At 33.6% G+C, this 18,506-nt stretch overlaps 2 protein-coding genes across 6 annotated transcripts in view; both read right to left on the reverse strand.

Moving 5' to 3' along the window:
* The window catches only part of LOC118740857, a 534,289-nt gene that overhangs the window by 393,617 nt on the left and 122,166 nt on the right, over positions 1 to 18,506 (reverse strand). The window lies entirely within an intron of this gene.
* The window catches only part of LOC118740858, a 68,987-nt gene continuing 58,938 nt past the window's right edge, over positions 8,458 to 18,506 (reverse strand). For both annotated transcript variants that reach the window (XM_036472592.1, XM_036472591.1), the window contains exon 2: positions 8,458 to 8,576. The gene's annotated coding sequence lies outside the window, so the exon portion shown is untranslated. The remainder of the gene's footprint in view (positions 8,577 to 18,506) is intronic.

Here is an 18,506-nt window from a genome sequence, read left to right on the forward strand (position 1 = left end):
TACATATATGTAATATTATGTGCAGGTGCAAGAACGTTATCAATAAATGATTTTGGAGTATGTGTATGGGGTACATATTTACATATGTAAGTACATACATACATACATTCAGCTGCCATCAACAAATTATGTTTATTTATTTTTAATGATTTTCATTTAAAATATAATTCAATCTGGAACAGAAACCACAATAATAAAAGTTTAAAAGCTTGCACAAATTGCAAAAAAATGAATCAACCTTCAAGAAATGGTCATCCAAATTTTTTATTTGAATATTTAATATATTTTCGGGTATGCAGTATTGTAGTCCATTCAATTATATTATAAGAAAGTGCAAGTTTCAAGTTGTTAAAAATTACCGTTGATTTTTTAGATTTTTTTGTTGGGGTGTTGCTGTTTATTTTTCATACAAAAAAAAAATTGGTTCATGTGTTATATGGAAGAAAATGCGAACACCCTCCACAAAAAAAGATTTCTAAGAAATCAACGGTAATCTTTAACAACTTGAAACTTGGACTTTAGTGTACTTGATTGAATGGACTACAAAGCTGCATACCCGAGAATTTTCTAAATATTCTAACTAAAAATTTTTAAATTTTTATAACAATTTTTTTAAGTTTGATTAATTATTTTGCAAAATTGTGCAAGCTTTTAAACTTTTATTATTGTGGTTTCTGTTATAGATTGAATTATATTTTAAAGGAAATTATTAAAAATAAATAAATAAACATAATTTGTAAACAATATCATTTTGAATTTCGTTGCTAATTAGTTGATCGCATCTGTATGTACTACAAGCATCCATATGCGCATGCCTGGGAAATGGATTTGCATTTTACTCCAGAACTATTACCTATTTACAAATAATATCTACGAGTATTGCAGTAAAACTCAAAAACAACTTTGAAGTTAACAAGTGCATTGGTTTGTAAAATTTTTTGTTAATGCGTCCATCTTTAAAGTGAGTATGTGAAAAAACCAATTTTATAATTTTTTTAACTAACATGCATTTTACTATTTACATAATATAATACTCGTACAAGAAGCGAACTTGAACAGATGCTTTTTAAGTTTTTAGCAACATTAACTACTGAATAAATTATATTTAACAAATGGTTTTGCAGAAATGCAAATCAGTAATTCTAACTAATATAAAAGTACATTTAATATAATTTAACTATATTAATTTACTTAATTTTATAAAAAAAATATACATGAATACGTTTCTGCATTCACCTGCAACCAAGCAACACATAGCCAGACACTTGCAACAAATATAACATTATCATAACAGAAATTTACATTTTTCTCTGTTAACTCTGTTTGAAATGGTAATCGCGCTGTGGTGATATTCCATGGATTTATTTTTCAGCCAAACAATTTTACGTTCCAAAAATTTGCACCTTCTCTATCTATCTAAGTTCTCTGGTAGTGGTTTCATATTTGTTTATTGTTTCATTTTTTTTTTGGCAGCGCGAGTGCAGCACTTGATGTGCCGCCTCTTCATTGATTGATTGAGGATTGAGTGTTTGTTTGATTGTTTGAATGAACGATTTTCGTTACCAAAAATCACTTTGCTCTGATTTGAGTGCAGTTCAATGGAAGCCGCTTTTTGGCTTTGAAGAAAAACCGCTGTGCGAATTTTGAACGTTACTTTTGGCAGCAACAGTGCAACGTTGAAAATAACGCCGACCCACCTACAACATGCATTATTTATGTAGCTGCTATTGATTTTTCTTTGCTGTAATATACCAATACATAATATGCATGTATGTACACTGGCGGCAGAAATTATTATTGGCTATATTTCTTTAGTCTATTTTATGTTTAATATTTTTTTTGTAAAAGCCTAGGTAGTTTTACAACAAACATCATATAAATCCGCTTTTCAAACTGTGAACAAAAATTATAAAAATTCGACAAATTTTCACCAAATTTTCAAACTTTTTATTCAGAATTTTTAAAAAAAATTTTTGGTAAGCAGTTTTGTAGTCCATTCAATTTTAGAATAATAAAGTGTAAATTTCAATTTTCTACAAAATACGGTTGATTTTTAAGAATTTTTTTTCTCAAAAATTTTTTTATATAGAAGGGAATGCCTAGTATCGTCAACAAAAAAAATTGTCAAAAATCAGCGGTATCTTCTAGCCACTTAAAACTCACACTTTCACACTACAAAACTGCGTACCAAACCTTTTTCTAAAAATTCTTAAAAAAAGTTGGAAAATTTGGTGAAAATTTGTGGAATTTTTATAATTTTTTGTTCAAAGTTTGAAAAGCGCATTTATATGGTATATGTTGTATATCTAGCCAGGCTTTTATAAAAAAATATTAAACATAAAATAAACCAACGAAATATAGCCACAATTCTTCAAAGTAAGGCGATTGTATTATTTCTGCCGCCACTGTATGTATATGGATTGGTTCTCCTTCCGTTGTCAACCATCAATTTGCATACTTATGTATACACATTCCAATAAAATTAACACCCTGCAAGTGTCTGGCATTTTTCCACCTTCGCATTCTTACATCCATCCACTGCAATCAAAGTTATGCCGATAATTGCTGAATTAAGATATATTGATTTCTACTCTGCTGCCTTTGACGGCGCCGCGCTGCCTGCCACTCCTTGGTGTCGTTGTCCTTTAGCCGCAATTTCAATACCTTGGCGACACTCAATTCTCAACTCAAATCGAATAAATCGAAGTCAATTCGATTTTGTAGCTTGTTGGCGGACAATGTGGATATAATGGCATGCGGTGGTGCAGTTTGGCCTTGGAGAAAATGTAATTTTGCTACATACCGAGTGCAGAGACAGCGACTGATTGCAAAACCATTAAAACAAAATTTTCGTATACAAAATTTTGAAATACTGTAAGACGTAAGCTCGAAATGTGTAGGATGGTTCCGTATGGTAAGTGGGAAAAGCTTCTGACTGCCATTCACATGGAAGTGGCCAGAAGTGATTATTTTGCGTACGCTTCAAATCACAGATATTTATATCTACGTATCCTTTGGTAGCGACCAAACACCCGTTTTGAAGCGAGTTAAAGTAAGAAAGTGTAAAATTTTGCGTGCGTTGGGTTTGGGTCCCGCCACGTTAAAACCCCGCCCAATGAAAAATAAAAGAAGCCTCAGATGTAACCCCCTTTTTTGATGACGACCACTGCAAACGTACAAATGACTATGATTTGGAGGAGGTGCCTCTGCCGGACTGGTTGATGTGCTCGGGAAGACAACGGCTAACATCACCGCCATCAAAGAAATGCGTGGACAAGGTAAGGTAAGCGTGGAGCCTTGCGACGTCTCCTACAGTTGCTGCTATGTAAAGGAGCGCCAATTCGGCTTTGGGTTTGTGGTGGTAGAGAGACTCCGTCGCCGAGTACTTTCGTGCACCGCGGTGGACGAACGTATCGCCACAATCCGCATCAAATCGAGCTTCTACAGCATCTCGCTCATTTGCGTACATTCCCCCGACAGAAGAAAAGAACGAAGTGCCCAAGGATAGCTTCTATGAGCGCTTGGAGCGCACATACGAACGCTGCCCCTACACGATACCAAAATCATGCTTGGCGACTTCAATGCCAAGGTACACAAGGAAGGGATTTTTGGCGCCAATCTCGAGAGATTCAGCCTCCACCTCGAAACGTCCGATAACGGACTGAGGCTGATCGACTTCGCCGGGCCCGAAACATGGTATTATACAGTACGAGGTTCCCGCATAAAAAAGCCCATCAAGCTACATGGCTATCTCCAGAACGAAAAACGATGAAATGCTGCAATCACAACACACCGCCAATTTATTCGCGGTATGAGAGTCGAATACCTGCTCTCAGAGACCACTCTTCAACAAACCGAGATTTCCCGCTCATCACGTACCGCCTCCGACGAAGTAGTAGTCAGTAGAGATCAGCGCGCCCGAAAGAACAACTGGTGCGATGAGGAATGTCAAGAAGCTGCAGAGAAAAAAGTTGCCGCGTACAGGGCCACGCTGCGATCGGGCGCAACGCGAGCCATGCGGGACCGTTATAGGGAACTAAATAAGAAAGAGAGACGTATTTGCCGCAATAAGAAGAGAGAGGCTGAAATACGTGAGCGCGAAGAGCTTAAAATGCAGGCCACCCGAAAAAACGCTCTAAAATTTTATCAGAGAGTTAGGCGACTTACGGAAGGTTTCAAGACCAGGGCGAACTCCCGTAAGAATAACCATGGCGACCTAGTGACCAATGTCCACAACGTACTTAAATTATGGAGGTAACACTTTGCCTCCCTATTGAATGGCAGTAGCACTGAAGGTGGTGGAAGAGAGGACCCCGCGACCCCAGTCGATGATCATGGTGTCAATTTTCCACCGTCTGACTATGACGAGGTACGAATAGCGATTATGGGGCTGAAAAACAATAAGGCTGCTGGAGCTGACAGCCTGCTAGCTGAAATATTCAAGTATGGCGGCGAGGACCTGATAACGTGCATGGACAATGAAAACATCTGATAAAGCGGCTCTTGGAGTTTTCAGGAGACAGATTCTGCGTGATGGCGATGGCGAATACCGCAGACGATTTAACGATGAGCTGTATGAGCTTTACAATGATATAGGCATAGTGCAGCGAATTAAAATTCAGCGGCTCCGCTGGCTTGGCTTGGCTGGCTTGGACACCGACGGTTTAGCTCCGAAAGTATTAAACTCCGGTCGCGATGCTGGTAGCAGAGGATGAGTAAGGTCTCCTCTGCACACACAAAGCAAGTTTTGGTCGTCATTGGATTAAATTGTTGAATACAAATGAACTGTATCAGAGTTTTCCACTTCATAGGTACCTGACTTCACAAAAGGAGAAGGTTATCTATTCGTTCGCAGAAGGGTTAATCAGAGTTCAAAAGCTAAGGAAAAGAGCTTTAAATTCACAAGAATTGAGGAATAAAAAAAAAGTCATGCGTTGATATAAAGTATGTGTAATTTTTTGCTTAATCCTAGGATGAAGGCATACAAGTTAGATATGCATACTCATATCCACATGTCCATTAGCTCCTTTGCTCAAACTAAAAAAGAAAAAAAGTACACCCATCAACCCATCATCATCATCATCTGCCAATACATTCAAACTACTTTCACCGCAATGCTTGGTTAAATACTTGATGAATCTCCAATGACCATTAATTTGATCAGAAAATTTTCGAACCATAATCGAATCGATTGCTACACAAATTCTTGTGATTCAATTTACGCGAATGCCGCATAGCAAAAAAAAAAATATAAGAAGAAAGCAAAAAAGATCAAAAAATGTGCTGTCAAAAAGCGAAAATCGACAGCCAAATGTGAAAAGTGCCAATAAAACGAAGGCTATTAGGAAGTAAAGAATGCCAAAGCCATTGCGAAATATCGGAAGGGCAAAGCAGTGAAAACAAAAATCGGGGAAAAAAGTGTAAACCTGCGCATGCGAAAAGTTGCTGGTTGCATGTGGCTGTTATTGGTAATTCGATACTTTGAATGAAGTACGCAAAGGCTAATAGAATAATTCGTTAATGCATTTGAAGGACATGCATGGCACGACGGTCGTCGGTTGGAGAGGGGGAAGCAACGAATGGCAAAGCGAAAGGGAACAGTGCATATAAGAGGAGGAAAGTCACAGCCACTTGGAAAGGTAGCAGATAGATATTCAAGCAGTGCATATGGAGTGAGCCGCCGCAGATGAGCTGGGCGTTTGCCAACTTCGCTGTGTGGCAAGAAAAAATAAAGATTATACTACACTCTAAAAAGTGCATGTAAAACTACTACTGAAAAGTGTTTATTTTTCAACCAGAATCTGTTCAAGTATACGCACAAGATGTTCAAGATTTGATTTTGAATATGAGTTGTTTAAAATATACACATGAAATGTTTAAAATTACAAACATTTTGAAAGCAAAAATATATTTTTTTACAAATAATAAATACTAAGTGCCAGGGGCGCACGCAGGAATATATTTTTGGGGGGAAAGGGTTTATACTTCTAAATATATATCATCAGCAAATACTGTAAATTCGCTCTTTACAATACATTTATGAAAGTTTTATTAACAGTATGAAATAAATAAATAAACTTTTTAAAGTATCATCAATTGCATTTTATTTACATAAAATTTACAAAGAACTCAGACATTTTTAACCGGCTTCAAAAAAGGGGAGGTTATCAATTCTTCGGAGTATTTTTACTTCTTTTATTTATTCCACCGCATAACTTTGCACCGCGTGAACCGATTCCAATAATTATTGTTTTTTACTGGAAAGATGGTACCTTAAGGGTCGTCTCGTAATTTGGTTTAGATCCGATCATTAAATCATGAAAAAATTAACGGTTGAAGATGCACTCAACTTTCAAAAGTAATACAAAATTTTACAAAAGAATTTTAATATAAATAAATTAAATAATTTCACGAAATTTTTACACTTTTTTTTTATTAATTTTCGTCGATTTCTGGTTTCTCATTTTTTAATAATTCGAATAACGAAAATTTAACTGAACTTGTATGCTCATTTTGGTGGAACGAATTCAAAGTTAGCAAATTAAATCTTCGAATGCTTATTAATTACATATCAGTGGTAATCTTCTTTAGGCTGTAAAGTGTGAAAAGCAACAGTTAAACTTTAAAGAGCTCTCAAGAAAAAAAGAAAAATTCTTACAAAATGACGCACAAGAAATGGAAAAGAAAATTTTTTCTTTCATAATTTCTTTTATCATAATAAATTTAGCCCCAAAACCCACCCCTTGGGTGCGCTACGTGACAAATTTGATAAGCAAAAGTAAACAAACATTGTTTAATTTTGCACACACTAGGAGAGGAAACTGGTTACCTCTCTTTATATGCGTAAATTTAAACGAAAATTTTTTAGAGGAAATTTTAAACATTTTATGTGTAAACTGTGAAAATGTGAACAATAAATGTTTAAAACTCAAAAAACAAATTTGAAATTTGTTCTACGCCACACATATGATAAGTAAAAGTAAGCAAGCAGTGTTTAAATTTGCATTCATTAAGAGAGGAAACTGGTTACCTATCTTAATATGCGCAAATTTAAACAAAAATTTTTTAGAGTGTACGTTTGCCTATCCTCCTGTATACTTATACATATTCGTACTTATGCGCATAAAATATGCCTACATATTGTTTTTTGCTTTTTGTTTTCAAGATGCTTATCTACCCATTTGCTTTTGCGTCGAAAATTGTTTGAAATTAGTTTAGCACACAAGCGCGCTATCAATGGCTTTTTATCTCATCTCTGATAACGGGTGAGAGTATTCATTCAATATTTCTTTTTTTCGCATTTTAACAAAATTTATGCGTATACGTTTTGCTGCTCTTTTTTTTGTTGTAATGGCTTATTTCGAGTATAGACGCTGTACTTTTACAGTTATTTAGTAATTTCATTAAGGATAATCTACAAATAAGATGAGTGACAATGATAATCATGTGGAAGGGGATGAAATGGGAGGAAAAAGTTGTAACTGGATGTAAATTAGAATATGTCACCCATGTTTTCTTGATAAAAAAAATGTGCGGGTTTTTGTATTTTGAGGTATTAAATAAATATTTCGACTCATTTCACCTACAGCAGTAAGGCGGGACTTGTCTAGTTCCCTGGGAATTAGCATAGGAAACTCTCTCTTCTTTTGAAGGGACGATAGTGCCCTTAAGGAAACAGTCAGTCGAATGGTTTCTGACTCATGCGACGCATAGTGGTCGGAGAGACCAACCTTTACACGCACTACTAGAAGAACTGTTCCAATTTTCATGAAACTGCCAAATGATAGCATTATTGTCATGCTTAATCCGAATATGCCATAATATTTATATACTGACATTTCGCAGCTGTCAAATCAACTGTCAATTTCTCTTAAAATAAGAAAGTATTATTGAAAATGGCACTGATTAGGTTTTTAGACATGTTAGTCACGAATTTTATGTCAAGTTTAAACTTTGACAGCTGTCAAACTGATAGCGTAGTCAAATTTTATAAAAATATTAAAATATTTTTTTTTTAATTGTATGTCAAATTAAAACCTTGACAGCTGTCAAATGGATTTAATTTTTTCTAAATATAATAAAATATTTTTTTTAAAGTCCACCGATTAGGTTTTTAGGCACATCAGTCACGAGTATTATGCCATATTAAACAGTTGACAGCTGTCAAATAAATTTTCAATTTCTCTAAACTTAATAAAATATTTTGATAAATGCTATTCATTACGTTCTTTGAAACGCTGATTACGAATTGTATATCGAATTCAACTGTCAATTTTCTAAAAATAATAAAATATTTTGTTAAATGATACTAATTAGATTTAAAGCACACTAATCACGAATTGTATGTCAAATTGAAAGTTAGTAAGTTGACAGCTGTCAACTGGCCTGTCAATGAACGTTAGCCGTACTATTGTATGTATATCCTGTAAATATATATATTTTTTCAACTTACAAGGATGCGTAGCAGCAAACGGATAATCCAGCGTAGGCAAACGTGATGGATGTGGTCCACATGGATGCAACGATGGCGGGCACTGATAGCAAAACATACCTCTTCCCGCAGCAGCAGGACCAAGCTAAAAAAGAGATGAGTGAAAATGAAAATTAGATATAAATAAGAGAAAATGACCACGACTTGCACTCATACATATGTACACTCTAAAAAGTGCATGTACAACTACTACTGAAAATTGTTTATTTTTCAACCAGATGTTCAAGATTTGATTTTGAACATGAGATGTTTAAATTATACACATAAATATGCACATGAAATGTTTAAAGTTGTAAACATTTTGGAAGTAAAAATACATGTTTTTACTATTAATAAACATTAGGTGCTCACATTTATGCAATTTTAAACATTTTATGTGCAATTTTGCTCTACGTGACACATTTGGTATGTGAAAGTAAACAGCCAGTATTTAATTTTATTACACGGTGTGTAAATTTGCACACATTATGAGAGGAAACTGGTTACCTATCTTAGTATGCGCGAAATTAAACAAAATTTTTTTAGAGTGTACATTAGGGTGCCTCACCAAAAAAAGGTTGCAGTTGTCGAAGCGGAATTACAAAATTTATTATATTTAAGATCTAAGCCAACATATTTCAGAAAAATATTAAGACTTACGGAAGCTGGGCAGATTTGAAAATGCCTCAAAAAATCAAATTACATATTCCGTTGATAAAATTTTAAAACATTTTTATGCAGGTCTTCGAAGCTAAAACTCTTTTATTATTGAAGTAAAATTTTTGGAATAAAAATATTTTTTTATACACATTTTATTTGTAAAAAAACTATATTTTTTGAGGTGTTGTCAAATCGCTCAATCGCAAGTAAGTCTCCATACTTTACTGGAATATTTTGGAGGAAGTTTCAGGCGACAAAAGATTTTATAATTCCGATGGAAAAGCAGCATCGACTTTGTTTTGTATGGAAAGTGGTGCACCCTAATGTGCAAATGCATTACATATATGTACATACATTAAAAAATATGCATTTAAAATTAATGAAAAATCAGCCTAGATTCAAGATATGCAGATCAAGGCTTGGGGGAATATTTTATTGGTACGTATGACCCAAAAGATAATCAGTTGCAAACAATCAAGATACGCCTAACTCAATGCCATATATGCCATAAATGTACATATGCATATATTTATTTACAAACATACACACTGCTGCTATTACATTTACATATCTCACACCACAGCATAGTATGTATGTACATACTCGCATCTATTCGTACAATTGAATTTACTGCACATATGTATGAACATAAATTAAAAATTTCAATCACGCATTCGATTGAACGAATAATTTGAATTCAATTCAATTGATGTAAATTATCAATCTTTGAAGCATGAATAACAGCATACACAAACAAATGCACTGTTCTGTCGTTTCCCTGCAAAATTTTGTGCGACTAATCTCTAAAGAGAGTATTCCGAGATTACTCTCAATCGGGTACAATTTGGCATTAATTAGTCCCAACTAGTCTCATACGGGTACTAATGGAGGTCAATTAGTCTCCACTCATCCCTTATGGGTATAATTGGAGATCAATTCGTCGCCAACTCATCTCTAACGGGTACTATTAACGATTTAATGATATGTACGCACTTCGTCAATGAAATATCATGTGCGGCGTTGGCACACAGAGAGAGTATTCGCCTAACAAAACTGAGCACCCCAGTTCGAATCTCAGCTGGCGAAAATTTTTATTTTTTTTTTTAAAGTGACTAGTCGCTTTTTATACCCTTTCGGGTATAAATGTGAACAATTAGTCTCTTCATAGGACATGCCCGAACAAAAGCGATCAGTTCATTCCATATAAAGAGATCAAAAGTGGTATTAGTCGCATGCTCCTTTGCGATTGCTCCCGGAGTCATCCCGGATTAGTCCCATTTTTTGCACGGTTAGCTTGTCGCCGCTTGCCGCATTGTAGCCATGCGCATGGCATCTCGCAAAATTCCATAGTGGCGTTGGCGCCGTTGCATTGCCGCTGCGTTAACATTGTCAATTGCACCTTTAATTCGATTCAATTAGAGACAATTACCATTACTCGTTCATGAGATCCTCGTTCGTTCCTTCGCTTGTTCGTTTAGTTGCCGCTGCAAATGCAACTCTGTTGTGGTGTGTATGCATTTCCATATTATCCATTGCAATCGAATACCGACCAATTTCAAACGATGCAATGCTTTTCGATTTTTATGACATTCCATTGAAATCAATTCAATTCGATTTGTTCGGTTAAGAGAAGAGAATAACAGAAAGTAAGGTTATGTGTGAATGTAGACATTCTATATGGGTGCGCAAACCCATGCGTCTACGACGATGTCACTTAAGTTTCATTGAGAAGGCATTGCATGTTTTCGGAAAGTATTAGGTACCGTACAGCTATATATTTTTTTTAACCTTTTAAAGAGCAGGGAACAACTGCTGATTCTTTACGCTACCTAGTTCCAGGCAAGACGGGTTGAAAGTTGTCGGTCTGTAATTAATACAACTTTTCTATACATATATTCACATTGGAAGAGAGTCCCCTACACGTTCCTACTGCGATATTTCCAAAAGTCTTCCTCTGCCTTCCTGCGATTCTTAACAGTTTGAATGTCCTCTAGACCAATGGGATACCCTACTTTTCAAACATAGATCTTCGTAATCGATATAACAAACATAAACAGCCGAGCCTAAAAGACAGAGCTACGTCCACAATTTATTGGATTCCGAGGCCATTATTTATTATTCGAGAGACGGCGATGCAAACTAGAGTACGGGTACAGCGTCAGAGCAGTTGGTGCTCAAGGTTTCAAGTTTTAAACGGTAAGGTCCCTTTTTAGTCTAGACTCGAGTAGGGAAGTAAAATAAATTTACTGAGAGTTATTTTTTGGCATTGAGGCTGCGCTGGGTCAAGTCAAAGTCATATTTTGTCTCATAAGTAATGTAGGAAAGTACCGATGAGACGGCCAAGCACAATTTGGAAATTCTAATCGGCCTGAAAGATATGTATTTATATCTTTACAAGTTCCAATTTTTGATCCACTAAGTAAGATAAATAACTTACCTGTAACAAGTGGGTGTTGAAATCAATGACGTGTCTAAGAAGTCTGTAACTACTCTATGGACGACTATGGGCGAGTTTAAAAAGGAAAACGGTTGAGGAACTACAAAAGTTCGCCAGTTGTCTCTCGATGTCCAAGTATCGCGTCAAACCATAGGTTAGGAGATTCTAAAAGTTCATTCTCAAAGGTCTACGAACGTAAGAGTGAAATCTTGATAAAAAACGCCAACCAAACCCGATCTTAGCTGAAGACTTCACGCTTTCTCTCGAAAAGGTTATCCACCTTTCTGAGTGCCGGGATTAGATAGATAACCTACAAAAAATACTTAAAAGGATTGTTGGTATTTTCTTTGAAATTGCGAAACTCTCAAAAGAAGCGAAACGTCTTTTCATCATCACCGCAAGGAAGGGTAAAGATCTGACCTAATCTTTTGTATGGCTCAAATACGCACACATGTACATATTTAATCAGTACTGGATACCAATAGTTTGACTTTGATCAAACAGCATTACCGCGGAACAAGCGTTTAAAACTTTCGATATATTTTAAATAGCCGCTTACAAAGTTAAACTATTCAGGAACATCGGGAATATTGTCCTTTGTAATATTACGTAATCTTAAGTGCCAATTACGAAGTAACGAATACGGCAATTATCAAAGTTATTCATGGTTGGTTAAAAGTTCGAGCCGTAAAAGCTGGATAGCCTACTCCAGTGAGAATCCGAAGTGTGCGCTCTAAAAAGTGCATGTAAAACTACTACTGAAAAGTGTTTATTTTTCAACCAGAATCTGTTCAAGTATACGCACAAGATGTTCAAAATTTGATTTTGAACACGAGTTGTTTAAAATATACACATGAAATATTTAAAATTACAAACATTTTGAAATTTAAAATCTATTTTTTACAAATAATAAATACTAAGTGCCAGGGGCGCACGCAGGAATATATTTTTGGGCGGAAAGGGTTTATACTTCTAAATATATATCATCAGCAAATACTGAAAATTCGCTCTTTAAAATACATTTATGAAAGATTTATTTACAGTAAGAAATAAATAAATAAATAAACTTTTTAAAGTATCATCAATTGCATTTTATTTACATAAAATTTACAAAGAACTCAGACATTTTTAACCGGCTTCAAAAAAGGAGAGGTTATCAATTCTTCGGAGTATTTTTATTTATTAATTTTCGTCGATTTCTGGTTTCTCATTTTTTATTAATTCGAATAACGAAAATTTAACTGAACTTGTATTTTTATCATGTAGCTCATTTTGGTGGAACGAATTCGAAGTTAGAAAATTAAATCTTCGAATGCTTATTAAGTACATATCAACAGAGAACTTAGATAGATAGAGAAGGTGCAAATTTTTGGAACGTAAAATTGTTTGGCTGAAAAATAAATCCATGGAATATCACCACAGCGCGATTAACATTTCAAGAAGAGTTAACAGAGAAAAATGTAAATTTCTGTTATGATAATGTTATATTTGTTGCAAGTGTCTGGCTATGTGTTGCTAGGTTGCATGTGAATGCAGAAACGTATTCATGTATATTTTTTTTATAAAATTAAATAAATTAATATAGTTAAATTATATTAAATGTACTTTTATATTAGTTAGAATTGCTGATTTGCATTTCTGCATGACCATTTGTTAAATATAATTTATTCAGTAGTTAATGTTGCTAAAAACTTAAAAAGCATCTGTTCAAGTTCGCTTCTTGTACGAGTATTATATTATGTAAATAGTAAAAAATGCATGTAAGTTAAAAAAATGATAAAATAGGTTTTTTCACATACTCACTTTAAAGATGGACGCATTAACAAAAAAAATTACAAAGCAATGCACTTGTTAACTTCAAAGTTGTTTTTGACTTTTACTGCAATACTCGTAGATATTATTTGTAAATAATAGTTCTGGAGTCAAATGCAAATCCATTTCCCAGGCATGTGCATATGGATACTTGTAGTACATACAGATGCGATCAACTAATTAGCACCGAAATTCAAAATGATATTGTTTGCAAATTATGTTTATTTATTTATTTTTAATAATTTCCTTTAAAACATAATTCAATCTATAACAGAAACCACAATAATAAAAGTTTAAAAGCTTGCACAAATTGCAAAATAATAAATCAAACTTCAAAAAATTGTTATAAAAATTTCAAAATTAGAATATTTAGAAAATTTTCGGGTATGCAGTATTGTAGTCCATTCAATTATAGTATATGAAAGTCCAAGCTTCTAGTCGTTAAAAATTACCGTTCATTTTTTAGAATTTTTTGTGTCGCATTTTCTTCCATATAACACATGAACAAAATTTTTTTTTTGTATGGGAAAAAACAGCAGTACCCCAACAAAAAAAATCTAAAAAATCAACGGTAATTGTTAACAACTTGAAACTTGCACTTTCTTATAATATAATTGAATGGACTACAATACTGCATACCCGAAAATATATGAAATATTAAAATAAAAAATTTGGAAGACCATTTCTTGAAGGTTGATTCATTTTTTTGCAATTTGTGCAAGCTTTTAAACTTTTATTATTGTGGTTTCTGTTCCAGATTGAATTATATTTTAAATGAAAATCATTAAAAATAAGTAAACATAATTTGTTGATGGCAGCTGAATGTATGTATGTATGTACTTACATATGTAAATATGTACCCCATACACATACTCCAAAATAATTTATTGATAACGTTCTTGCACCTGCACATAATATTACATATATGTAAGTACATACTACCTTTCTTCTTATTTGGGGCTGACAAACTTTAACTTAAGAGTCGACTTTATTTCGTCTACTAATATGCCCCAATAGTTTTGGAGTTAAATGAAAATGCATTTCCCACGCATACATATGTATATGTATCTATATGTACTACATGCTCCATTAATTGACAACGTTTTTGCATGCATATATAAGTACATCCATACATACGTGCATATTGCCAGAGAACTTAGATAGATAGAGAAGGTGCAAACTGAAAGTGGAAACTATTCGCGGACGAAAAATTAACAGCGTTAGAAAAGTTCAAGTCGGAATGTAGAAATTCTGTTGAATTTAATGTTGATAACATAATACAATGTTGAGCAACATGAAATGTGATGTTCTTTGCGAGCAAATAAACGAAAATATGGTAAATCTTCACATAATTTTTATTAATTTGCATTTTTGTTAAATTTTTTATCTTGTTCTCCTTTTATGAAGATGCAAATACAATTTAAAATAATGATAGTTTGGCATAAAGTTTACACACATATGTACATGCATACATAGACTGGCAATCAAAAGTGAGTGCATGGTGTTTTTTGCTTAATATTAGCAATGATTTTCAATTAATGTTTTTTTTATTATCTTTTTATAAAAATGTGGTTCATGCTTTAATTAAAACTATACAAGTCAAACTTTCAAACTTTACACAGAACATAGAAAAATTCAACGAATTCTCGTCTAAATTTTGACCTGTTTAATCTGAATTTTTAGAAAAATTTTGACAGATAGATCGGTTTTTTAATTATAGTGGAAGAAGATCAAGTTTTAAGCGGCTAAAAAATCAGGTTGGTTTTTTATTGCTGACGGCTTTTTGCACTTTTTACCAAATAAAAGGGAATTTCTTGTAGAATAAAATGCGCATGACCGTTTGCAAACAAATACAAAAAATTTGCGCTATTTTTATACAAATTGCACTTGCTATATGCATAAAACCGCAATTCCCATCGAAAATAACAAAAAAGTTTAACTTAACAAGTAAGAAAGTCTAACTTCGGGCGGAGCCGAACCTTAAATACCCGGCGCAAGGTTTGAATATATGTTTTCACCTTTCCAAAAGCTACCGCTACATGGTAAGCCGGGGTGGATCAATTTTGAGTAAATTAGCGTCTTTAAATTTCGAAATATTGAAGTTTCAAGCATTTCTGAAATTTACCGTTATATGAAAAGCGGCCGTAATTTTAGTGCGATTTCAATAATTTTCAGCGCTTGGCTTCTATGTGGCAAGTACAATAACCACACCGAGTTTGGTACAAATTGGTAAAACGGTTATCGAGATATATATATATGATCATAAGTGGGCGGTGCCACGCCCATTTTCCAAAATTTTATCACAAACGTATTTCTTGGTAAAGAATTGTTTCAAGCATTAATTTTGAATAAATTAGCTTTAATATTTACTGATTTATCAAAAATTTCGTATTTCTCTAAATTACCGTTATATGGGATGTGGGCGTGGTTATTGTTCGATTTTAAAAATTTTCGGCCATTTCGTAGGTTATATCAAGGGCAACTCTGCCAAGTTTGGAAGAAATCGGTGCAGCGGTTGCCAAGATATACATGTAACACTAAGTGGGCGTGGCTACGCCCATTTTTCAAAAATTTATAATATTCTTATTTTTCGTCTAAAAGTTATTGCAAATATCAATTTTGAGTGAATAATCTTCAGTAGTTACTAAAATATCGCAGTTTTCGTATTTCCAAAATTACCATTATATGGGAGGTAGGCGTGGTTATTGTCCGATTTTGCCCATTTTCAACACCATCCATCCTACGCCTAAAAGAAGTACACGTACCAAGTTTTGTTAAGATATCTAAACTTTTACTCGAGTTATCGTGTGCACAGACGGACGGACGGACGGACAGACAGTCACCGCTTAATCGATTTCTCTTTTCATCCTGATCATTTATGTATACATTTGTCTATATCTATCTCGATTCGTTTTGCCTGTTACAAACAACCGTTATGTGAACAAAGTTATAATACCCTTGTGCACAAGTGCGCTCGGGTATAAAAACATTGCAAATATTAAACAAAAAACAGGATGCACTCACTTTTGATTGCCAGTGTACATACATATTTGTGTTTAAAATTAACTACTTATTAAATAATTTTAGTGGCACGAACATATACATACTTGCGCTTTCTAAAAATGGGAATAAAAATTGGATTCGCATAAAATTTCAATTCCAATAACTAATATTTTAGTGAAAATATTTACAATAAAGCTTTCAGTAACTTTTGGCAAATTTGGTGCGATTATGTGAAATTATGCATGCGTTTGTACCTACATATCCATTTACATATATTATTTTAAACAAAGCTAATAGTAAAATTTAAAATGGAATATGGATATGACAATTAAAAAAAAAAAAAAACAAAATTATTACTTGGTCCGTCCGGGATTTGAACCAAGACAAACGGCGAGACGCCAAAAAGTTTCGTCGCCTCTAGCATACGCGCCACAGTACATCATTCAAATTGCAATCTCTAAATCACTACATATATGATATTCTTCATTCATCCAAAAAGACAAACGCATAAATATCTATGCATTAATAAATGTAAATATGTGCATACATATGTACGATTGGTCTGCTTTCGTCTTCCCCTCGCCTTCATCCAACCATAGACAAATTATTAAATTTCTGCGAATTGCCACGACGCCATCAATATTAACTCTAGGTTGACGAAATATTTAGGTTTTCGCATAAGTTAACATTTAATAAATTTATATGGAGAATAATAATATTTCGTTTAAAATTCTGCATGTAAACATGTTCTCGACGATACGTGTAACTTTCATGAAAATTATCTATAAAATTCATGTTATATTAACGGCTGGAATGAAAAAAACTATGTCCGCTAAAATGGGTTAAAATCAAATTTGAGTTAACATATTTACACGCTACATGCAGACATACATATGGACATATACAGTGGACTAGCACTAGCTTGGACATAGCATATCTTGTACTTTGATGTGGTTGAATCTTTTTATGGTACTGAAGATTTGCTTACGGGGGAAAAAAATTAAAAATCATCCGTGGATATATGTAAATATATTTTTATAAACGCTTTGAAGTTTAGAAATTTTTAATATTCAAAGATAAATAGAATAATTGTTTTGCAATTATACAAATGTTGTTCAAGGCACATTGACCCACCTGTACAAAAATCGTGGCGCGTCATGGACAAAAATTTTACAATTTCGGACCGAAAAATGTGAAAACGAGCTAAGTTGCCACGTTACATTTGTGAACTTCCGATAAAACCACACATGTTTGTGATTTTAGAAGTTTTGATTTTATTAAAAAAAATTAATGTATTTTCCTGCAGAAAACGTACACTTTTATTTAATGTTTATTAAAATTACACCTTAAAATACTAGTTAGTGGTTGAAATATTGGAAGGGAATAGAGAAATTGAGTGTTTTGTCAAAAACTACCTAAAATTACCAAAATTCGAGATAACTTATTTTACTGGATATAGAGAAATAATTGCCACTTTTCACTTGGCTGGTCGAGATTTCTTCAATTTTACATTTTAGAATTTTTGTGTCGGATTGATAAAGTTGCGCTTGTGGGTGATGAATTTGCGGGAAGATGTGCTGCGGTGTTTTTATGAATGAGTTTACTTGGCCTTGAGAAATATGCGAATGCGTTTATGAATGAAATAGTTATTGTTGTATTTGAGTATACGTGTAATTATGTATGTATATATGTGCGTAGTATTTAAGCAGCAATATGCACATATGTACTTATATATGCATGTAAAAACGTTGTCAATTAATGTAGCATGTACATATAGATATATGTATGCGTGGGAAATGCATTTTCATTAGACTTCAAAACTATTGGGGCATTTTCGTAGACGAAGTAAAGTCGACTCTTAAGTTAAAGTTTGTCAGCCCCAAATAAGAAGAAAGTTAGTATGTACATACATATATGTAATATTATGTGCATGTCCAAGAACGTTATCAATAAATGATTTTGGAGTATGTGTATGGGGTACATATGTACATATGTATGTAAGTACATATGTACATACATACATTCAGATGCGATCAACTAATTAGCAACGAAATTCAATATGATATTGTTGCAAATTATGTTTATTTATTTATTTTTAATGATTTTCATTTAAAATATAATTAA

This window comes from Rhagoletis pomonella, unplaced genomic scaffold (assembly GCF_013731165.1).
Source record: "Rhagoletis pomonella isolate Grant_MI unplaced genomic scaffold, Rhpom_1.0 Rhpom_scaffold_00006, whole genome shotgun sequence".
NCBI classification, from domain to species: domain Eukaryota; kingdom Metazoa; phylum Arthropoda; class Insecta; order Diptera; family Tephritidae; genus Rhagoletis; species Rhagoletis pomonella.